This window comes from Lissotriton helveticus (assembly GCF_964261635.1).
Source record: "Lissotriton helveticus chromosome 1_1 unlocalized genomic scaffold, aLisHel1.1 SUPER_1_unloc_43, whole genome shotgun sequence".
Taxonomy (NCBI): Eukaryota; Metazoa; Chordata; class Amphibia; order Caudata; family Salamandridae; genus Lissotriton; species Lissotriton helveticus.
In genome coordinates this window covers 500,712-526,122 of record NW_027611685.1, presented here as the reverse complement: position 1 = coordinate 526,122, position 25,411 = coordinate 500,712, and the positions used below count along the sequence as shown (strand labels likewise).

Genomic DNA, 25,411 nt, shown 5'->3' with positions numbered 1-25,411 from the left:
CAGCTTTGCTATTCTGTTCAGGAAGAGCTTTTACTAAAGATGGGGCAGAGAGTTTCTCAGCCCTACCAACCTTTTCAGGAAGGACATCTTGGATTGGGGCTGTAGCCAGTACAGCCTCACTAACCTTTCCATGGGAATTCACCATTCTAGAATGGGTTTCCTGTTCAACCTCAGCCCAGGCTGAGATTTCTAAATCATTACCCAGTAGACAGTCCACAGGCAAGTTTGGTGACACTGCCACTCTCTTTGGGCCAGTGACACCTCCCCAGCTGAGACTTACTACTGCCATGGGATGATTTGTTTGGATGCCATCAATGTTTATTACCTGGTATGTGGCACCAGGTAAAAGTTGCTTAGAGGGGACTATGCCATCAGCCACCATGGTGATGCTAGCCCCTGTGTCTCTAAAAGCTTCAACTCTTAAACCATTGATGATGGGTTCTTGTCTATACTTGCTCAAAGTATTTGGGCAAGCAGAGAAGTTGGCAAACCCCATGCCAGCCTCATAAACAAGATCATTGGGTGATGGGGACCTGGATAGGCCAGGGTCCACCTGATTTCCAAAAGTAAACCCACCCAGATTCCTGGGTGTGCTCCCACTTCCTGGGGGATTACTGCTGACAGTAACAGGAGGTGTTGAAGCTGGCTTTGGAGGTATATTTTCTTTATTGTTATTCTTGGGACAACAGCTGTCTGTTTTGTAATGCCCCACCTGTTTACAGGGATAACAATAGGGTTTTTTCTCAGTTGAAGAAGTGTCTTGGGACCCACCCCCATCCTTGGAGTTTTGGGGCCCTGGGGAAGTCTTTTCTTTACTTTTATCCCCACCCTTATCTTGAGGCTTGGTAGACTCCTTCTTCTGGTTACTGTCCTGATTCTTAGGCCTAATCCTGGTTCTGACCCATTTGTCTGCCTTCTTTCCCAATTCTTGGGGAGAGGTCAGATCAGAGTCTACCAGGTGCTGGTGTAAGAGCTGGTTCTGACAATTACTTAGGATCTGCTCCCTCATAATCAAATTATACAATCCTGTAAAGTCATGTACTTTGCTGCCATGTAGCCAACCCTCCAGAGCCTTAGTAGCACAATCTACAAAATCAGTCCAGTCCTGAGTCTGTGTCTTCTGGGTGTCTCTGAACTTGAACCTGTACTGTTCAGTGGTTAAGCCAAACCCATCTATCAGAACACTCTTCAGGACTTTGTAATTGTTTGCATCCTCATGTCTGACAGTGAGGAGCTTGTCTCTCCCTTTCTCTGAGAAGGAGTACCATAAGATTGCTGCCCACTGTTCCTCAGGAACCTGCTGTACCATGCAGGCTCTCTCAAGAGCAGTCATCCATTTGTGGATGTCATCCCCTTCTTTGAAGGGGGGCACAATCTTTGTCAGGTTTCTACTATCATAGGACCTGGGTTTCTCTTTAGGAATATTGCTGCCACCAGTGGCATCTAAGCCACACAATTTCTGCTCTCTTGCCAAGGCAAGTTTAGCTTGAGCTAAGGTAAGCTTAGCTTGACTCAGGGCTACCTCCTCTCTCTCTATCTGGAGTCTGACAGCCCTCATTCTAGCCCTATGCTCAGCTTTCTGAGAAGCACTCATGCCTCTCTCTGATTCTCTGGAGGCACTAGAAAGATGAGAGTCCCCTGAGGGAGATCTCACTCTTCTGTTGCCTGGGAGAATCACATGTTGGGTTCTGGGGAGGTGCTGGCCCTCTCCATTCCCCAGTAGGTCCAAGTTGGCCTGGCTAAGCCTACCAACTGGAACCTGGCTACCCTGATCCTGTACTTCTAAGTCCCCAACATCTGAGTCCTCATCCAAGTCATCATCATCCTCCTCTTCAAGGGGATCAACTGCAGGGGGGTTCCCTCCAGTTCCTGTATCTAGGGAAGCTGCTTTTGCCTTCTCTAAGTCATCCTGTTCTAGGAGTTCTATCAGGATTAGGCAGGTGGGGCTTCTGCCCCTTTTTAACCCTCTTGCTTTGCACAAGACAATCAAGTCTCTGCGGGTTAGTTTGTCATATCCAGAAGTTGCCTGGGTAGGGTCAACTGTCACAGGACTAGACCCTGAGGCCTTTCCTGTGTCGGACATGGTTACTAGTGAGGTGTAAGTGGTGCACTTACCTACACTAAGTGTTTTCCTACTGGACCTTGCTAGTGAGTTGTAGTCAGGGGTGTGCTACTCCCTTCAACCTACAACTACTAAGTTCAGTAGAACTTAATATGCTAAGCTTTTGATTTTATATGTACCTAGAGGTACTTGATGTGATCTTTCAATTTGATATAAAGATTGCAATGGTAAAACAACAGCAAGCTCAAATCCGCACCGCTGCTCACCAATGTGAGAAGTTGGCCTGGTAGGGGATGTTTCCAATTCTGGAACCACCTACTACCTGACCAAACAATCCCCTTATGGTGTCTGGTTGTAAGTCAACCTTATTAGACAAGCTATCCTAGTGGTAGCATGGACTAAGCAGCCTAAAGGCTTAACTTAAGAGGTCGTGTTAAGCGAGCTGTTTTACCACATACAATCCTGTAATACCAAATGAAAGGACACCACACAAGTATATATTATAAAAATATATGTGTTTATTACTAAAAACAATCCCCAGTATTCTTTATGAATAAAGGGGCACAAGCGTTAAATCAAAAGCACTGTTTAAACATACAAAGTTGCACAATTATGGATGAGGGCAGGGGGCCACTCAAACCATATACTAAACAAGTGGTATAAGAGAGGCCACTCGAACAGTGGTTAGGCCTAGGGCCTAGGGAATCGCTGGGAGCAGTCAGGACAAGCAATGCTGAAGTCGGGAATGGCCCTCGGGATTCGGGAGATGTGCGGAAAGCGCACGCATGCACCAATGTTAACCAATGGTGCGTAAAAGTCAAATAGTTAAAGTTTAAGGACACTTCCGCTGAACCTAGAGGAACAAAACTTAACACACAGACCCTAGAGGTGTGCACCAGTGTGGGAACACCGGCGGAGCAAAGTTACCTCACCCACAGGAAGTGGGTGCACAGGGTCGAAGTGGCGTCGGGTTTTGACACGCAGGCTCTTGGTGCTTGAAGCTGAAAGGGCTGCAGGCAGGGTGAAGACGAAGTGTCCGGTGGAGTCCAAGGGTGGACTCAAGTTGTAGAGTACCTGAAAGCAGAGGGGACAGAGTCTGGGTCACTCAGCAGTGACCAGGGTGGAACCAGGACGGAACCAGGCAATGTCGGGCGCAATCAGGTGGTCGTCGAGGCGCTTCTCTTCGCTGTCACGTGGGCTCTGGGGCATCTGCGACGTCCAGGAGCAGGTCACGATCTGTCCCACGCAGGCTCTCACCGTCGGTGCAGTCGGCTTCCGGTTTGGAGCAAACAAGCCTTGGTAAGAGCAATCCACGCGGGATTGGAAGATGGCGTCTTACTCGGACCAGGAAGGTCAGAGTCGGGGCTCCCTTTCAGGGGAGCTGGTGTGGATCTGGAGCAACCAGAATCACGAGTCTTCTTTTGTAGTTCGTCGGCACAGGGACCACAAGCCAGCTGGCAAGTGACCGGGCCAACGCGTTGAGCCAAATCGTGCCAAAGGGCCCCACGCAGCACTCGTCGAGTGTGGAGGGCTGAACTTCGGCTCAGGAGTAGCTCAGGGTGGGGGCTTCTCAAACCCCGGTGTACAGCTTCGAGGGTCACTCGTGGGCTGCACGGTCAGCGTCTCGTGGTCACTTCAAGATGGCGTGCCCCACGCTTCCGGTCGCCTCCACGGGTCTCAGCTTTGCAGGGACTGTGGATCGGGCTGTTAGAAGCTGGGCAGGCTTGATCTCGTCGATCTCAGTCGCTCGAGTTCCGGCGGGAACTGCAACTAAGTAGACGTCGAGGGCTGGATGGTGCCTGCTGCTGCAGGGTGGTCACTCCTTGACCACAAGGGAGATTCTTCGGGCTTCCACGTTGAGATGGAGGGCGAAGGGTCCAGAATATCGTTTCAAATGTTTCTTCCAGGAAATCTGATGTGCATTGGCACTGCTCCCACTCTTATTCGAATCTGGTGGGCGTGATTACCTGCTAGGTCCCCTCCTATGGGTGGGACCCAGGAAGTGGGTGGATACACCCCCTTCCTTTGATCCAGGCCGCCCTGGCACGAGGGCTGGAGTGCCCCAGAACCGGTTTGGCCGGATTATGCAAGGGGCAGCCTTGTGCGCCCCAGGCAGTGTCTGGTTTCTTTCAAACCTCCCTGCTACAATACACTATCTCCTGTCTGGAGGGCGGTGACACCCTCCTGTGACAGGAAACCCTTTGTCCAGGACCCCCTTGACTGGGTTTCGGTCAGCTCCAGGGGTCCAGACATTTGTCTGTGGCAGAGGCATCCATTTTGTGGATCTTAAGGCCTTTGGAGAAATCAACCGCATTAAAGCAAAGTAACATGTCTTACCCCTCTAGAGGGGTGGAATGCCATCCCCGTCGCCAGAACTGGCGAGGGGATGGTATTCCAAAGCGTATGACACCTTACACGACATGTTTTGATAAAGCCAAACCAAAGTTGCTAAATAACCGCGAGGATTATAAGGCACTTAATAGTATATGGTATGGCATTATCCTGAAACAGCTTAGGGATTTGTTCCCGACGGCTGCAGACAGGCTCAGCTCATGCTAGAGCTCCATCTCACATAAAAACCATGCACCCAGCCTCCAGGATTGGTGAGGCCTGTCTATAGGAGTGGCTCACAGGTTTACATGTGTCCAGATATAGGTTTAGACATAGGTATACTATATCTAAGCAAGGGGTGTGTACACCACCTTACCCCAGCTGAGTGATCAGCCAGTTGTGTCAATTTAAGGACCAGCCAGGGGTGGCAAAAGATATGCTGCAGCCCCTGGTAGGCCTTAGTGGCTCCTGTGCCCTGTGCACCTATAGTGCATTCTACAGGGGCTGACAAGGAGTCCATTTCCAATTGTGGTATGTACCTAGGGTACATGGAATCCATTTTACAGAGAGAGCAGATGGCCTGGGGCCCTGATTAGCAGGGAACCAGGTCAACTAAGTCAAAAAACCAGCTAAACACAGGCAAAAAATCTGGGGTAACCATAGTCAGGTAGCCACCTTCCTACAGTGGTAGAGCGGCCCCGGATAACAGCGGGCCGCTCAACTGTTCTCCCGCATGTTGGTAGTTAGAGCCTAGAAGGCTCCTGGGGGCATTTTGTACCTCGAGCCCAGGAGGCTGTACCACCTTGGGGGCATTGTTAGTTCGAGCCTTCGGGCTCCAACGTCTCTGGGCATTACGGGAGGTAGAGCGGCCCCGGCTGGCAGCGGGCTGCTCCCCCCAGTCAGCATGAAGGTCCCCGAGCCCAGATGGCTCCCACGAGGCCCCATTATTTTTCAGAGCCTAGAGGGCTCCTGGGGGCACATTGTTTTAGAGCGTAGAGGCCTCCACCGATGGGCAAGTGTTGGCTTGGAGCCTAGAGGGCTCCAGCCTTTGGGCAGTTTTGGTTCCGGAGGGCTAGTGAGAGCCCATGCCGCAGTTCGTTCCCCAGCTGCCCAGCAAGTAGTGGGCAGCTGCACCGTTTAGGCTCTTTCCTTCCTAGGGACATGTGTTCTCTTGACTGAGGAGTGAGGCCCACTCCTTTCCCCTACTTTGGCCTTCCTCAGCTGTGCAGCACTTAGTGCCAGCTGCAGCATTTAGGCCCTGCTCTTGTCCCCAGCTGCCCAGCAAGTAGTGGGCAGCTGCTACGTTTAGGTTCTGGCGCAGTGGTGCAACCTGGACTTTGATGTGAGTTATGTGCTACATGTGATTTCTGCGCTAAATGTGATTTATATGCTATTATGATTCATGCGCTAATGCTTTGGGTGTTAGGAAATGTGCTGTGTGTAGTATGTTTTGCGCACCCTGTGTTCTGACACCTCTGAATGTGTTTTTATGCATCATGTGTGAAGCTTCTGGCCTATACCCCTAAATGTATTTTCATGCTTAGGTGGTTGTTTTATCTAGTATCGTTATGCTAGTGAGTTCATGGTGCCCTGCGTGATACTTTCCTAAGGTAGTCAGGGTTGCGTAGGTGGTACTTACCTTTTACCAGTAGTTACTGGTTGTGTGCTACATTTACTATTTGGTGCTACAAGCGTTCTAGGTTCTAAGTGCTATGTTCTAAAAGTGTTACTTCTACAAAGTGCTAATTCTACAAATGCTAGTTCTAAAAGTGCTTATTCCTGACAGTGGTCCATGTGGCCCTGTCCCATGTATATAATCCCTTGTAAATATTGCCGGTGCTAGTTGGCACAATGTACATCCTGTGATTATGATTCTGATGTGTTCTGATAATACAAAGGCTATTTTTATATAACCTTATGTGGAGTTCCTTTTGTGGGGGGCCTGGGATGTTGTTACTGGTGGGTGAGTGCGCAAATGCTTTACACATCGCCTCTGAGATAAGTCTGACTGCTCGTGCCATGCTACCAAGGGGGTGAGCAGGGGTTATCTTGGCGGGTGACTTCCTTGCCCTGACTAGAATGGTGGTTTTTGCCTGGCTTTGGCGCAAGCCTTAGCCAACCAGAAATTCCCATTTCTAACACCGAGGCATTAAAGGGGGCTGTGACGCTGCTGTCTATAAGTGACACAATCATATCAGCGCTCCCCAAGCTTGGGACAGACCGGGCTAAGTGTATCTCTTATCGCTCTCTGTCACTGCTTCACTGTGACAATAAATTCCTGCCTGAGGTGATGCAACTCGGCTATCCCTCCTACGAGAGAGAATAGTCTCCCTGGTACAGTTGGGATTTGTCCCACATAAATCCACAGCGGTTCATCTAAGGGCGGTATTCGCAGTGCTGCATCGGGAAAACGCACACATGAAGGCTGGTGATGCCGATAAGGCATTTGACTCCCTGGAACAGTCTTTTATGATCGAGACGTTTAGGCGCCTTGGTATGTCAGGGAGTTTGAGATCACATAGGAAGCTGATGGAGACACAGCCTATGGCCTGAGTTTACGTAAATGGGCTCAACTCAGACGCCATTCAGATGGCCTGGGGCACTGGGCTGGAGCGCCCCCTGTCACCCGTTCTTTATACCAGGAATGAACCCTTAGGCCCGTGAACTCCAGGAGAGGCATACCCTACCCACACTGGGCGGAGACCTTTTAGAAACTGAAACCAAAAAGAAAACATGTCTTTATAAATTGACAGGTTTATAGTCACAGTGGCCAGGCCTGGATGTGCGTTGAGAGTTGTGAAGGTCAGACGACGGAACTTCAAAGTTCAATTGTTCGAAATCCTTAAAGTTAAAGGTTTTCTGGACAGGTCCACAGTCCTCTGGAGATCTGATCTTTATTGAAGAGTAGAAAATAAAATGTCCTCTTGGAGTCAAAAATATCACCAAATAGGTATAGCCACCATTCAATCCACTCTACTCAATCACATCTACACAAGATCCGTTAATTACACATATATACCACCAAGAAACAAATTCCACATAATAGCTTTAATATAAAAAAATACAACTCATGTTATTGTGTTTTTACTTAAAAAGTAGATTATATATGTGACTCCCTATAAACAGTTCTAATTTTAATCCCCCAGTACAAAATATAATTTGGCGCACTAAAACACTTCAGATAAAAATACATGAGGTACTGGCATCAGTGCGGGGTTAATGTGCTGAGAAGTTTGATACCAAACTTCCCAGGTTTCAGTGTAGCCATTATGGTGTGGAGTTCGTAATGACAATCTCCCAGCACCATATACTCTTAATGTCAGCACTGTAATTTCAATGCCTAAGAATGGACTTGGCCACTGTAGGGGTACAGGGCTCATTCACCTGTACCCTCACCACTGGCATGGTACACCTAGCTGGAGGGGTGCAGGGCTCATTCACCTGTACCCTCACCACTGGTATAGTACACCTAGCTGGAGGGGTGCAGGGCTGATTCACCTGTACCCTCACCACTGGCATAGTACACTTAGCTGGAGGGGTGCAGGGCTCATTCACCTGTACCCTCACCACTGGCATAGTACACCTAGCTGGAGGGGTGCAGGGCTCATTCACCCGTACCCTCACCACTGGTATAGTACACCTAGCTGGAGGGGTGCAGGGCTCATTCACCTGTACCCTCACCACTGGTACAGTACACCTAGCTGAAGGGGTGCAGGGCTCATTCACCTGTACCCTCACCACTGGTACAGTACACCTAGCTGGAGGGGTGCAGGGCTCATTCACCTGTACCCGCACCACTGGTATAGTACACCATGCTGGAGGGGTGCAGGGCTCATTCACCTGTACCCTCACCACTGGTATAGTACACCTAGCTAGAGGGGTACAGGGCCCATTCACCTGTACCCTCACCACTGGCATAGTACACCTAGCTGGAGGGGTACAGGGCCCATTCACCTGTACCCTCACCACTGGTATAGTACACCTAGCTGGAGGGGTGCAGGGCTCATTCACCTGTACCCTCACCACTGGTATAGTACACCTAGCTGGAGGGGTACAGGGCTCATTCACCTGTACCCTGACCACTGGCATAGTACACCTAGCTGGAGGGGTGCAGGGCTCATTCACCTGTACCCTCACCACTGGTATAGTACACCTAGCTGGAGGGGTGCAGGGCTCATTCACCTGTACCCTCACCACTAGAATAGTACACCTAGCTGGAGGGGTACAGGGCTCATTCACCCGTACCCTCACCACTGGTATAGTACACCTAGCTGGAGGGGTGCAGGGCTCATTCACCTGTACCCTCACCACTGGTATAGTACACCTAGCTGGAGGGGTGCAGGGCTCATTCACCTGTACCCTCACCACTGGTACAGTACACCTAGCTGGAGGGGTGCAGGGCTCATTCACCCGTACCCTCACCACTGGTACAGTACACCTAGCTGGAGGGGTGCAGGGCTCATTCACCTGTACCCTCACCACTGGTACAGTACACCTAGCTGGAGAGGTGCAGGGCTCATTCACCTGTACCCTCACCACTGGTATAGTACACCTAGCTGGAGGGGTGCAGGGCTCATTCACCTGTACCCTCACCACTGGTATAGTACACCTAGCTGGAGGGGTACAGGGCCCATTCACCTGTACCCTCACAACTGGTATAGTACACCTAGCTGGAGGGGTGCAGGGCTCATTCACCTGTACCCTCACCACTGGTATAGTACACCTAGCTGGAGGGGTGCAGGGCTCATTCACCTGTACCCTCACCACTGGTACAGTACACCTAGCTGGAGGGGTACAGGGCCCATTCACCTGTACCCTCACAACTGGTATAGTACACCTAGCTGGAGGGGTACAGGGCTCATTCACCTGTACCCTCACCACTGGCATGGTACACCTAGCTGGAGGGGTGCAGGGCTCATTCACCTGTACCCTCACCACTGGTATAGTACACCTAGCTGGAGGGGTACAGGGCTCATTCACCTGTACTCTCACCACTGGTACAGTACACCTAGCTGGAGGGGTACAGGGCTCATTCACCTGTACCCTGACCACTGGCATAGTACACCTAGCTGGAGGGGTGCAGGGCTCATTCACCTGTACCCTCACCACTGGTATAGTACACCTAGCTGGAGGGGTGCAGGGCTCATTCACCTGTACCCTCACCACTGGTATAGTACACCTAGCTGGAGGGGTGCAGGGCTCATTCACCTGTACCCTCACCACTGGTATAGTACACCTAGCTGGAGGGGTGCAGGGCTCATTCACCTGTACCCTCACCACTGGTATAGTACACCTAGCTGGAGGGGTGCAGGGCTCATTCACCTGTACCCTCACCACTGGTACAGTACACCTAGCTGGAGGGGTGCAGGGCTCATTCACCTGTACCCTCACCACTGGTACAGTACACCTAGCTGGAGGGGTACAGGGCTCATTCACCTGTACCCTGACCACTGGCACAGTACACCTAGCTGGAGGGGTGCAGGGCTCATTCACCTGTACCCTCACCACTGGCATAGTACACCTAGCTGGAGGGATACAGGGCTCATTCACCTGTACCCTGACCACTGGCATAGTACACCTAGCTGGAGGGGTGCAGGGCTCATTCACCTGTACCCTCACCACTGGCATAGTACACCTAGCTGGAGGGGTGCAGGGCTCATTCACCTGTACCCTCACCACTGGTATAGTACTCCTAGCTGGAGGGGTGCAGGGCTCATTCACCTGTACCCTCACCACTGGTATAGTACACCTAGCTGGAGGGGTGCAGGGCTCATTCACCTTACCCTCACCACTGGTATAGTACACCTAGCTGAAGGGGTACAGGGCCCATTCACCTGTACCCTCACAACTGGTATAGTACACCTAGCTGGAGGGGTGCAGGGCTCATTCACCTGTACCCTCACCACTGGTATAGTACACCTAGCTGGAGGGGTGCGGGGCTCATTCACCTGTACCCTCACCACTGGTACAGTACACCTAGCTGGAGGGGTACAGGGCTCATTCACCCGTTCCCTCACCACTGGTACAGTACACCTAGCTGAAGGGGTGCAGGGCTCATTCACCTGTACCCTCACCACTGGCACAGTACACCTAGCTGAAGGGGTGCAGGGCTCATTCACCTGTACCCTCACCACTGGCACAGTACACCTAGCTGAAGGGGTGCAGGGCTCATTCACCTGTACCCTCACCACTGGTACAGTACACCTAGCTGGAGGGGTGCAGGGCTCATTCACCTGTACCCTCGCCACTGGTATAGTACACCTAGCTGGAGGGGTACAGGGCTCATTCACCCGTACCCTCGCCACTGGCATAGTACACCTAGCTGGAGGGGTACAGGGCTCATTCACCCGTACCCTCACCACTGGTATAGTACACCTAGCTGGAGGGGTACAGGGCCCATTCACCTGTACCCTCACCACTGGTATAGTACACCTAGCTGGAGGGGTGCAGGGCTCATTCACCTGTACCCTCACCACTGGTATAGTACACCTAGCTGGAGGGGTGCAGGGCTCATTCACCTGTACCCTCACCACTGGTATAGTACACCTAGCTGGAGGGGTACAGGGCCCATTCACCTGTACCCTCACCACTGGTATAGTACACCTAGCTGGAGGGGTGCAGGGCTCATTCACCTGTACCCTCACCACTGGTATAGTACACCTAGCTGGAGGGGTGCAGGGCTCATTCACCTGTACCCTCACCACTGGTATAGTACACCTAGCTGGAGGGGTGCAGGGCTCATTCACCCGTACCCTCACCACTGGTATAGTACACCTAGCTGGAGGGGTGCAGGGCTCATTCACCTGTACCCTCACCACTGGCATAGTACACCTAGCTGGAGGGGTGCAGGGCTCATTCACCTGTACCCTCACCACTGGTATAGTACACCTAGCTGGAGGGGTACAGGGCCCATTCACCTGTACCCTCACCACTGGCATAGTACACCTAGCTGGAGGGGTGCAGGGCTCATTCACCTGTACCCTCACCACTGGTATAGTACACCTAGCTGGAGGGGTGCAGGGCTCATTCACCTGTACCCTCACCACTGGTATAGTACACCTAGCTGGTGGGGTACAGGGCCCATTCACCTGTACCCTCACTACTGGTATAGTACACCTAGCTGGAGGGGTGCAGGGCTCATTCACCTGTACCCTCACCACTGGTATAGTACACCTAGCTGGAGGGGTGGCTGATCTAGGCCAGGGCAGTGTTTTGTAGGCATGGCTCACAGGGATGTGTGCCATGTTGACTCTTCACTTTGTTCTGCATCAAAACACGCAGCCTGCAAAGGCAGTGTGTGTGTGTCTAGAGGTACCGGGCCTCTAAGGGTGGCACAATAAGTGCTGCAGCCCTTTGAGTCCTTCTCTGGTCACAGTGCCTTGGGTACCTGTGGTACCATTTACCAGGGGCTGACATGTGGCCAGAGATGCCAATTGGGTTAGTTTTGGGGAAAGAACACAGGCCCTGGGAACCTGATTGGCAGGGTACCAGGGCACATCAAGTCAAATTGCATCAGTGGTCTGGAAAAAAGTGGGGGGGTTACTATAACAGAAACCCCCTTTCCTACAGGTAGTCTTTGAACAAAATGTGGAGATGCATACCATGCGTTCTAACTTGTCATTTGCTGGTCTATTTTCCAGAAGGGTCTCTCTTGGACTCCACCAAGCACGTTTCATCGTATTTTCAGCAACTTGTTTGGGTATGCGCGTTCCTTTAATTTGTGCACAAGAATTTCTGCATTCATGAAATAATCACTTTTACCTGAGCAATTCCCTCTTATTCGGAGAAATTGGCCCTAAGGCAACTTGTCACGTAAACTGCGTAGATGATGAATAGTGTAATGCAGGGCATTGTTCCTAACCCTTGATTTGGTAAACAATGTAGTTCATAATCGGCCATTGTGGCCAAAGACTGCTACATCTAAAGATTTGATAGATGACTGGCTACTGGACACACAGAATTGTATATCTACTAATCTGGCATTCAACCATTCAATAAACACATTTAAAATATCATCTTGTCCATCCCAAATGCAAAAAATTTGATCAATAAACCGAAACCATTTGTGGCTATGATGCACAAATGGATTGCTATCATAGGTAAATTTCTCCTGAAATTTGGCCATGAATAACACGGCCAGCTCTGGGGCAAAGGGACAGACCATCGCTGTCCCTTTCATTTCCTCTCCATGGGCAGCTCACTGGTGTGACAGTGTCTCCATGAAGACACATTGAGATGTCTGCCCAGAAGTCATGGCGGAAGGTCGAGTAGTCGCGGGGGAAGGATCTCCTTCTTGGGTCTGAGGTGCTGGTGTTATCGCAGAAGTGCAACAACGGTAGAGTCAGCAGTGGTTGTCTGCATCTTCCCCTCTGCGGTCTCCGAATCAGCTTTTTTTATTTAGCAGTTGACACTGGCAAGTGAGACACAACCTCTACACAGACTTGCTCCGTCAGGGAGACTGGGGGACCCCGGGCACTTCACAGGACTTCTCGGCACTCTGCCACATTTCCTCTGTTCCTTCGGGGCCGTCCCTCACAACGTGCTCTGCTGCTGGTCCTCCTCAAAGGGCAGGGAGACTTCTTCCAGACAAGGCTCTCTCCTCCTCCCTCTCATCAGACAGGCAGCTCACAGGGCCACTGCTCAGGCAATAGTTTCATCCCGGAAGACTTGCAGAAACCAGGCAATGTGCCCTCGCCTACGGGGGAGTCACTATCAGTGATACTTATCTTGAAACAGCAGCTCTTCGTGTCGGGCAGTAAAGCAACTTGAGTTACAACAAAGCCCATATGATTGCGACCCACTTTTCTGTAGTATTTTCAGACCCTGAATGCTTATTCCCTGTCTGGGTTTACTGGTTTCCCTGGTTGCATTTCATCATCCATTTTCTTCTGCTGCACAAACAAGGACTTTGTGCAGGGTGATTGCTGCTCACAGCAGGTAGTGATGATGATGCCTCCATGTGGGAATACTTACAACATGAGCACAGAAAGTGTGAACCTTCTAAAAGGCGGTCCTGACTCCATCCCTCCACCCTTGTGTCCATAGTTACACCCTTCTCGTCTGGATTGCTGACAATATTGCCCATCTTGTGCCATGTTAGATGATGGTCAATCGAACATGGATGTAACTGGTAACAATATACTTACCCATTTGAAACACTATAGAGCCCTGCTACCTTATATTATAAATACACGTCTCGAAATTCAAACGGGGATGCCAATGCGAGGTCTGGTCATGACACGTGAATGGAACTTTACCCAATGCCCTGTATGCATCGCAGCCGCCCTCTGACAAGTAAAGTGACCTGTTCAGCTGGTGACCTCTAAGAACATGGTACACTGCTACCACTACTCACTGTACATAGCCAGGGACACAGACCGTAGTCTTTGCCCCACCAACAGAGTGGTTGTAGTGTCCGTCAATGTCCCCAGAGCCAGGCTCTGGGTCTTCGGGTCAATTTTGGGCCTATTCATGCAGTGCAATCAAAGTATCTTCTGCCTGCTGAGGCCAAAATGAAATCAGGATACCAGAGTCACTTGCAGTTCCGTCTCTCAAGGCAAGGGTGCACTGGCTTTGGCCGAGGTGGGGGAAAGGGTGACCAAGCAGGGCTTAGCCAGTCTATATTGTTGTCTTCCCCTAATATAATTAGCCTCTGATATTTCATTTATTTATGTTAACCTTCATTTATAAAATTACAAAAAAATGCAGCAGAACTTTGAGCTGTATGAGGGTCCTACCAATCAGGGAGGAGTGGGAGGAATTGTAATATAATGTACACATCTAAAATGAAAAGAAAATGCAAGTTAAACTATTCTGTATGAAGTGGTCAGTTGCGTAGTGTTACAATTTCTGATGCCTTCATCTCAAACTGAAGGGTCGCTAATTTGAATCCTGGTTGGTGCACTAGGGAATAGTGACTTGTATATTTACAGTGCTATGACAGCCCTGCCTGTGAGAGACAGCACTTTGAATAGGAAAGCCAATAGTTTAAAGAAAGAATTAAACAAAATATAAAAATTCGCTACACAAATTATAGGATGGGCTGGAGAGAGTATAAGATCAGTTGCGCTTTATTTGCAAAAAGGTAGAACGTGTAAATGCTTACTGTGCTATCAGATGTTAAATTTTTAGTATCTGCAATCATACTGTAGCTAGTGTTGACCTTTTTTTTAGGTTGCATGCAGCCTACATAGAGAAAATGGCCCTGCCGGGGCGCTCTCCGCTGCGCCTAACCAATCACAAAGCGTTGTGATTGGATTAGGGGAGAAGGAAGAAGGAGGCTGCCTAAAAGGGCGCCAGGACTCCGGAGCAAGCAGGAGCTGAGGCGGAGGCGCGTGATGCGGTCCCGGAGGAAGCAGGTACGTTTTTTTATTTTATATAGATAAGATACTGATAGATTACCCCCCGGCGTGAACTCACCCGCTTTGCCGGCCGCGACTGTTTACATGACCGCATGGGATTCCATTAAATGTTCCCACCATAAATGCTTCATCTTCCTAAAATTATGGAACCCTATCATTGAAAACAATTAGGCTATAGATCAACAGCAGGGGTCCTCTTTGATTGACAGTGCATGGTAGCACTGTTTGCATAAATTTGCGTATTAATATGTCAAGGTTCTTACGCATAGTGTCACCATCGTTTCTCAGGCCGACAAAACCAAAAGCGTTCTCTGTTAACAAGCAAGATGCTATCACGGTTTTCCAGCGTACCTTATCCTCCAACGCATTTTGTAGAGAAGGCTTGTGCAGTGGCGTAACGAAAGTTGAAGGGGCAAGGTTCACCGAGGGGCCCCCCTCCAGGTTTAATCTGGAGCTCTCCGGCGTGAGTACAGTACTGAGGGGGCTGCGGGGGATGTGGGGGCCTGTGTTACGTCCCTGGGCTTGTGTCTTTGCTAACTATTCAGGAACTTTCATAACCGTATAGCCACGTAACAGTTGAGCTGAAAAAGACACTGGGATAAAAAGAAGATGGCGTTTTCCCAAGTGGAGTATTGGTTAATAAAGATAGTCTGTGAGACTCAAACCCGGTGCACATAAAGCCGCCCACCCAGGGTAGACGATACGGTTGTATCAATGTCTAGTGCAGTTATCTGCATCAACAACGTTCTTTACTAAGCTCTCAACTGTGGATAACCGTTAGCATCCTAAATCCCGCAGTCTCTGCACTGTAAAACCGAGCAAAACAAATCAAACTTGAATACAATATACATAGCATGTGCATATTTACTGATCTGTTGTGTCCTGCAAACGCTGTTCCATTCTGATGACAGGCTTTTTAGGAGTCATAGGAGGGATGAGTGCTGAAGTGCCTGGCCTGGCCTGCAAGAACTCTCTGCCTGTTTTCTGCTTCCCGCCGATCTGCTTGTGTTCCTGCTTGGAAATCGGCATCTCTCCTGACACAATATATTATCTGCCGTTTCAAAGATGCTGCCATGTTTATGTTGATAATATCTTAATAGCCTCCCCTGCTTGGGAATACGATCTAAATGACTCGTCCTCCAGTCCACCCTGCCAGGGCCGTATCTGTGGACCACGGATTGTCTTCCCTGCAGTGTCGTCGACCAGATGCCAGACAAGCAGGAGGCATCTCACACTCTCACTGCCTGTTATGTGTGGCTCAGTTCTTAATCTTTACGATAGTGAACTTTATTATTCTTTTCCTGCTAACAAGCTGTGTGGCTAAACTCTCATTCACAGAGGCTGCAGAGGCACCAGAAGTCCTCTGCGGGGCTTCCCGAAGAGGAACACATAACCATGGGGTCAGGCCACTTTTATCTTGGCTGTTTCCAGGTGTAGTCGCAGCAGGAAATGTACGAAAGCAGTGGGAATCGTGAAGGTTAGTCATGAATACGAGTGTTTTCACTCCCCATCTCGTGCAAAGTGCCAGTGGGTGGGTCAGTTCAAGACTTAGGGCCAGATGTGGTAATCCAGATTTACCGATTCTAAAATACCGAATTTTACCGATTCGGAATTTTAGAATCGGTAAATGGGATGTTGGTATTCATTTGGTAAGTATTACCGGATCGGTAAGATTCGGTAAATACAATACTGATTCGGTAAAAGGGGGAACACATTGAAGGGTGGCAGGGTGTCACTTTGACATCCTGTTGCACCCCTGAATAGTGTATGGGTGCATATGTGGCACACATACATGCCCTAAGGGCATTTATGTCTGCCACATGGCACTGTAATAATTTGCAAAAAATTGCTTCTTTTGGGTTTTTGATATTTACCACCAACTTGTAGTTGGTGGTAAATAACAAATCCTAAAATGGGAAAAGCACTCATTTGAGCGCTCCCTACATGAAGGTTTCGTTAATTTACCAAATCGGTATTTAAGAATTCGGTAATTCACCGATTCCTTAAATTACCGATTCGGTAAATTATCGAATCCTTAAATTAGGCCCCTACATCTGAAAAGCCTAATACCGGTCGGTAACGGACGAAATTCTGTAATTTCGGCCATTACCGACCATTAGGCTACCTACATCTGGCCCTTTTTTTTTAACCTAGCTACCTCATTACTCTTGGCATTCGCCCTTCTTTCAACAGACATGTATTGGAGCTGGCTGCGTGCTTAAAAGAATCACACCACAGGCTGCGTACGTACATAAGAATCATAAGTGTTTGTTTTATTAAACATCATTTTGATCTGCTATTGTGTTGTACACAATTTGACGAGTTCATTTTTTTAAAATCGGGGCTGCATTGTAACAGGCGTTACCAAACCAGAAACAACCATTGTCTGCAATTGTTTAAGCAGTTCTTAGTTCATTAATTATTAACTTCTTTCGAGTGGTTGATGTATTCAACTTTGGTCTGTGAAATATAAAACGTGTGTTTGTAACTGCCTCGCAATGACGTCGGGAATAACACCAATTCATCAGAAAAACTATTCATTCATTGGCTACGATTTTGTTTCCTCACACCGAGGCTCATCTAAAAGGTGAGTGAATGGAAACTGTCAGGCCTTGTTTTTTTAAAATCATGTTTTTAAAATATTTTCTTTTGTTTGATATGGCTCTGTCTTTGAATTTGCCCCCATGCTTGTCTATGCACGCAGGAAGCCATGAAAATGGACTCTACGGGTATCACTTGTTGTGATGTAGTATGTGGGATCTGTCTCTGTGTAGCGTGTGGTAGTAGCAGAAGACCTTATCCTAATGTAGGGTGGGTGTGGTCTGTCCGTGTTTTGGTGCAGGGCATCAGTAGGAATGACGAATATGAGGCAGGAGTCCGAATAGTGGGATTACACTCTCAAATTTGCTTGAAAATGCACCATTTGCACCCTACGTAGGTGGTTCAGTCTCGCTCGGTCGCCACAGTGAAGTACAACAATTGTTTTATGCCTCACCACTTTCAAATGTCACCTGCCGCCACTGAGAGAAAGCCCAGGTACCTCTAGTTTTGAAAAGCGTCCTGCACGGGATGTTCAGATTCAGTGGTTGAATTAAACCTTGGAACAGCACTTGTAGTGTTGACTTCTGGAGACTTGTCGTGTGTGCTGAATGCGGTAGAACTGTCTCAATGCTCTACAGACTCTACAAATCCAGACTCTCCTTCATCTCAGAGCTCGAGCTCTGTGGCATGACCAGTAGAACTGCAATAAAGAAGATGACCTAGACCAGTTCTACCTCGCCCGACCTTTGAACTGATCATTGAGGAAAGAAGCCCTTGCCTGGAAAGCAGATCTACACAAGGCACAGCTAATAGAAGACCTTGCGTGGGAGAAAGATCTGCACAAGGCACAGCTGATAGATGACCAGCCAGGAAGGAAGATCTGCACAAGGCTCAGCTGACAGAAGCCCTGCCTGGAAGGAAGATCCGCATAAGGCACAGCTGACAGAAGACCCTGCCTGGGAGAAAGATCTGCACGAGACTCAGCTGACAGAAGCCCCTGCCAGGAAGGAAGATCTGCATAAGGCACAGCTGACAGAAGTCCTGCCTGAGAGGAAGATATGCACAAGGTGCAGCTGACAGAAGACCCTGCCTGGAAGGAAGATCTGCACAAGGTGCAGCTGACACAAGCCCCTGCCTGGAAGGAAGATCTGCACAAGGCACAGCTGACAGACGTCCTGCCTGGAAGTAAGATCTGCACAAGGCACAGCGGACAGAAGTCCTGCCTGGAAGGAAGATCTGCACAAGGTGCAGCTGACAGATGTCCTGCCTGGAAGGAAGATTCGCACAAGGTGCAGCTGACAGAAGCCCCTGCCTGGAAGGAAGATCTGCACAAGGAGCAGCTGACAGAAGCCCTGCCTGGAAGGAAGATCTGCACAGGACGCAGCTGACAGAAGCCCCTACATCAAAAGAAGATCCGCACAAGGCACAGCTGACAGAAGTCCTGCTTGGAAGGAAGATCTGTACAAGGTGCAGCTGACGGAAGTCCTGCCTGGAAGGAAGATTCGCACAAGGCGCAGCTGACAGAACCCCCTGCCTGGAAGGAAGATCCGCACAAGGCGCAGCTGACAGAAGTGCGTCCTCGGAGGAAGATCTGCACAAGGCGCAGCTGACAGAAGTCCTGCCTGGAAGGAAGATCTGTACAAGGTGCAGCTGACAGAACCCCCTGCCTGGAAGGAAGATTTGCACAAGGTGCCGCTGAGAGAAGCCCCTGCCTGGAAGGAAGATCCGCACAAGGCGCAGCTGACAGAAGTGCGGCCTGGGAGGAAGATCTGCACAAGGCACAGCTGATTGAAGTCCACCCTGGAAGGAAGATCCGCACAAGGCGCAGCTGACAGAAGTCTAGCCAGGTAGGAAGATCTGCACAAGGCACAGCTGACAGAAGTCTGGCCTGGGAGAAAGATATGCACAAGGCGCAGCTGACAGAAGCCCCTGCCTGGAAGGAAGATCTGCACAAGACGCGGCTGACAGAAGTTCTGCCTAGAAAGGAAATCTGCACAAGGGGCAGCTGACAGAAGGGCTGCCTGGAAAGGAAGATCTGCACAAGGCGCTGCTGACAGAAGTTCTTCCTGGCGGTGACCTCAAAGTAGTGAGAGACCCACAAACCACAAGATCCTTCGAGCCCAGCTAGCCACACTGGGCGCAATGTACATCAAAGGCCTGATTTAGATTTCAGCGGATGGTTTATTCCATCACAAATGTGACAGGTATCCTGCCCGCCCCATTAAAAATGCATTACATCCTGTGGCAATCATAATAAAGCAGACAGGATATATGTCACGTTTTTATAATGCCTTGGAGTAGTTCACAGAGTTTTACTCTTGCAGAACTCCACGAAACTCCACACTCTGCGGACTTCCGCAAGTGGCAGAGTTTGTTAAATTGCACTGCTCTCACTGATCTTTAGTGCCAGGAGTTTGTCCCGCATTGTAAAATCAGCATGAACGGCACTACGCGTCATGCCACAGGGCGCTGCTGCTTTCTGCAGCTCGAATTAACATTCTAATTGAGTGGCCGCTTCATCAACGAGAATAGCAGATTTTACACTCAAGTGGTCGCGACCTACCGCAATGAGCAATCTCGCCAGGAGGACGTCTAGCGCATTATATTTTCTCACAAGCGCTCGCCACCTTACCGTTGGTGAACCGCTTGAGACATAAAACACAGTTCTGCATCACTTTGTGGAGGTTTTTGGAACTCCGCACCTGTGGCTAAAACATCGCAAGCTCCCCCGGCAGAGTGGAATTCTTCCACCACCCCTAGTTTTGAGGCAATAATCTGTTGGACAAACTCCTAACTAGGCCCTATGTCTGCAATAAGTGTTGTAGAAGAAGTGAGATTCATGGCCTTGTGACTATCAGGCCATTATCTGACTTCTGATGAACCCCACAGAGTTAGTGGGCAGCCACCGGGCAGTAGGGGTGCGAAGGACAGGAAATTAGTAAACTTGAATATTAGAATTATGGAAAGATAGAAATGCTGCATCACCTGTGGATAACTGACACCTCCTCCCGATCTTCCAAATGCCCATCCACTCACAAAGTGGCATCCAGGGCACCAAACGGACAACATTATGCCAGATGACATGTAATGGTGGAAAAAGGGGGAAAAAAGAGTAATATGCACACATCTGCTGCGGGGATATGTCAGGTAAATTATTGGTTGTGATGGATTCTCTATAAGTACAAAATGACTGATATTGTTGAATATTAAATTATATGAATCAACGTTTGTTTGCCTTATCTGCGCTTATAATGTATAGGACGGGCCTTCCAGGGAACCCCTCGTTCTGTTTTACGCAAAAGCCCCGGAAGGAGCTGCAACTTACAGAACTTTTTGTACTTTAGGAAGAGCTAAAGGCTTGTTTTTTAAAGTTGTTTTTCGGGCCAGAACCGGGTGCTGTAAGCTGCACTAGTTTCAGGGAGATGGACAGTTGTTATGGCGATAGGAAGCCCCCCTCAACTCACAATAATGTTCGTCTTCCAGGTACAAAGAAACCAGAAATGCTTGAACCAAGGGAGCTGTTGAAAGTGTCAAAGGTGACTTATGAACAGCGAGGTAAAGACAGGAGTTGGTATTTGAGATGATCTTAAGTGAATAGGAAAGGAACGAGAAGAAGTGTGTGACTGGAGTTACTTTTGTTGTATACTTCGTAAAGAGTTACTGGAAATGTTGCAGCCCAACCTGATCTATCGCTTTATCTCGAATCTATTGTTGTTTAAGTGAAATCTTGACCATATGCGTCTGTCTTAAGCAAAACCTCTAAGCACTTGAGTGTTCCGTGAGCGCCCTTACTTTGCTAAGTTACTCTGTGAACACTTGTAAATCACCTCCTTTTCAGACATTAATAAGATATCACCTGATCAACAGAACTTTTAGTTAAATATCTGTGTATGATGAAAAATTCCTTGCTAAGTTTCAAAGGCTGTAAAGAAGAAGGGGGAGATATACTAAGATTGTGCGCTATATTTGCGTCACAAAAGTGGCACAAAACAGTGCAAAATCAGTTTTTCCTAATTTACTTTCAAGCAAATAATGTAAAAGTAATGTGAAGTATTGCATAGCACTGCGTCGCATTACTTTGTGCCATGAGGGCCTGGCAAGGGTGGTACATGGGTGTTCCCGTGCAACAACCCAAGGCTTCTCACGCTAAACCCAATTTACCAAATACAGTAGATTGGGTTTAGCGTGAGAAAACTGCACCCTTTTAAACTAGGTGCAAGGAAAGAGAAAAGCTTTCATTTCTCCTTCCTTTTCTGACTTTGCATGCTTGCTGCAATGTGCAACATGCATACAAAGTGGGAAAAGCTTTCCCTCGTGCCTAGGCATAGTAGTTAGTACAGGATGGGTGTCCTTCCTGTACAAAACCTATGCTGAATTCACACACACACACCCTAGCGCTCTGGTGCTAAGGTGTGTGCATGGCGCAGGGCTGCTGTAATCAGTGCCAGCGCAAGGGGAAGGGAAGGATAGAGCCATATCTTTGAAAATATGGTGCTCTCCTGCTCCCTCCCTGTCGCGCAACGCAGTGCAGCCTCAAGCTGCATTGCGTGGAAATTTGGTGAATCTCCCCCGAAATGTCTTTTAAAACCAATTAAACATTGTGAATTCTCATTCCATTATGTTTCAATTTATTAATGTTAAATATCTTTACATCCAACAGAAAACAAGCCTTGAATGTGTGAAATGACCATCAATAATGAAGCGAATGCTGTAAATCTTCAATATTAGCAGAAATAATGAGCTACAGTGTTCAGGAAAACATCAGCGCAGTCGGTGACAGAGGAACCTCCACACAAACTGACAGATCCCGGATGAAGCCTCAAGGGCAGTTCAGTGATTGCAAGAGGCTGAGCTGTGCACCTCCACGCCACAAGACGAAGAAATGACCTTAGGAAAATTAAGGCAACAACAATAACAAACCGCCTCCTGTATAAACATGTGTCCAATACCAACTTTGATCATGGGATTTGTATGGTGTGATTACCGCAGTGCTGTTTTCTAAAATGATGACAAGCCATCATTCAGTGCTCTAGGTGAATTGTAAACTCTTTCTGGCCAGACCACAGTAACCAGAGAAGAGCACAACAGAGCGGAGCCGGACAACTGACGGGTAAAGAGGACTTCTTCTATCTACAATACAATAGACTGCCCCAATTTGCGTGCATAGCCATAATCCAATCTAAAGGCACAATCACCTATAAAGACACCTTATAGTGTGGCAAATATTTGGTGGCAATTGCAATGTATTGTTAAAAAAGAAATCAAACGTGCAAAATACTGCGCACAGTGATGGGCCATGTTGGCCCATCAGGAAATACAGTCATGGGATGTAGACAAATATGTACCCGACCCGCAGACACTAACCAAGAAAGAAGAATCATACACATGCAGCACGAGCTTTAGTTTGTCATCACTACTCAAGGTTAATCAGCACCCGTACACAGGACAAAAACCATTCAAGTGCAGTGAATGTAGGAAGAGCTTTAATAGGTTATCAAACCTACGAAGACACCAGCAAATACACACAGGGGAAAAAACATTTAAGTGCAGTGAATGTGCAAAGTGCTTTAGTCACTTATCAAATCTTCAAACTCATCAGCGAATACACACAGGGGAAAAACCATTCAAGTGCAGTGAATGTGTGAAGAGCTTTAATAGGTTATCAAACCTACGAAGACACCAGCAAATACACACAGGGGAAAAAACATTCAAGTGCAGTGAATGTGCAAAGTGCTTTAGTCACTTATCAAATCTTCAAACTCATCAGCGAATACACACCGGGGAAAAACCATTCAAGTGCAGTGAATGTGTGAGGAGCTTTAGTAGGTTATCAAACCTCCAAATACATCAGCAAATACACACAGGCGAAAAAACATTCAAGTGCAGTGAACGTGCAAAGTGCTTTAGTCACTTAGCAAATCTTCAAACACATCAGCGAATACACACAGGGGAAAAACCATTCAAGTGCAGTGAATGTGTGAAGAGCTTTAGTGGGTTATCAAGCCTCCAAACACATCAGCGGATACACACAGGGGAAAAACCATTCAAGTGCAGTGAATGTGTGAAGAGCTTTAGTAGGTTATCAGACCTACAAAGTCATCAGCGAACTCACACAGGAGAAAAACCATTCAAGTGCAGTGAATGTGTGAATAGCTTTAGTCGATTATATCACTTACAAAGACATCAGCGAACACACACTGAGGAAAAACCATACCAGTGCAGTGAATGTGGGAAGAGCTGTAGTCGATTAGAAAACCTACAAAGACATCAGCGAATACACACAGGGGAAAAACCATACCAGTGCAGTGAATGTCCAAAGAGCTTTAGTCACTTATCAAACCTGCAAACACATCAGCGAATACATACAGGGGAAAAACCATCAAGTGCAGTGAATGTGCAAAGTGCTTTAGTCAGTTAATTCGCCTTCAAACGCATACTCAAACACACACAAGGGAAAAAACATTCAAGGGCAGTAAATGTGCAAAGTGATTTAGTCAGTTATCAAACCTCCAAATACATCAGCGAATACACACAGGGGAAAAACCATTTGAGATTGCTGTGAATGTTGGAAGAGCTTTAGTCTGTTGTCAAACCTACGAAGACATCAACAAACACACACGGGGAAAAAAAGCCATTCAAGTGCAGTGAATGTGGGAAGAGCTTTAGTCAATTATCAAAGCTACAAAGTCATCAGCGAACACACATGGGGAAAATATATAGGGGCACTAAGTGTATGAAGGACTTTTGTCGATTTTCGATCCCACACAGCCCTCAGTCAATACACTCCTTCATTCAACTCACATCGAAATAATCCTAGAGATGCAGAGACTCCGGAGAGATCTTAAGAACATCAAAAATGATATTAACCCCTGTGAGGACATAGACAAGAGCAGAACAGTGCAGTTATTGTGAGAGGAATGAATTACGGAAAAAGATAAAATTCTAATTATGTGGGACATTGAAATACCAGATGATAGAAGACCGGACTAGCAGTAAAGAAGAAAACCAGATAACAGTATTTGCAGAATTATAGAAGTGTTTGTTTCCAGTGATTGTTCACTTCTGTACACATAGCAAATCGACATGATGCACCAGGATACACAGTGGGAGACTAGCACAATGTGGATTAAAAGAAAAGAAACATTCTTGATTTTTATTTGGTGAAGAAGAAATACAAAGAAAAACACTCTGTCGTACCTGATCACACTACCACTAAAAGCAACACTGAACAATACTGGGACTAACAACAGTACTTTCAGCTAACTTGTCGGATTTTTGATAAAACCTACAAACCCAACACACCCAGAGTGGATATGTTGTCACGGCTCTGGAGATGGAAGCTTCATTGGTAAAATGTATGTATTACTATTAACAAATGCCACTGCAGCATATGTAATGAACTAAAGCGAAGCACAGGTATTCAAGAAATAACCTATTTTTAGATATGAAAAAGTATATACCTTGTTTTTAAGTAACATTTGCTGCATCTTTTGCAGACTGTGTTTGGTTAATGGATCAGCTTGTGCCTCGGACCTTATAACGAAGTATGACCTGTGGCTCCTCTCCAACTTGACTCCCCCTATTCATTTTGTGCCTTGTCAAACTCTTCTTTTTACCAGGATTGAGCCACTGTAAGCAGCAGACTCTGTTTGAAGAATGTGGTGAAATAGTGAAATCCCACATCAGAGGCATATATGGACTAGGACAATCAGTTGCACTCCCAGCAACTCGTCTTTCACACTGATTGTCCCTTGTCCCCAATTGTTCGGAAGGATTTGTCGTATGAATGCCAGAAGTGGCAGTGACATTCATGAAGCTGAAAATAACAGGAATGTGTGGGAGATAGAGAGGGGGAGAGATAAAGAGAGCGAGAGAGACAAAGAAAGGGGGAGAAAAAGATAGATGGAAGGAGGGGGAACGGCAGGTGATTTGTATTCACCTAAAAATAAGCAGCTGATCGAGGAAGCCTGGGAGGCCTAGTCTGCAGTCCCCTGAAGTGGATCCTCAGTGCCGGGCCCCTCCAGTTGCTTCCCCCGCTGGCACCCCTTGGCAAAGAGCACAATGGCGAGAAGAGGAAGTGAGAGGACACACAGGCGTCGGCAGCAGTCGTGCACCC

General features: G+C 48.1%; 1 pseudogene; it reads left to right on the top strand.

Annotated features, from left to right (window-relative positions):
* Positions 1 to 24,798, top strand: part of LOC144806072 (uncharacterized) — a 53,078-nt pseudogene extending 28,280 nt beyond the window's left edge.
* Positions 24,799 to 25,411: the final 613 nt, after the last annotated feature.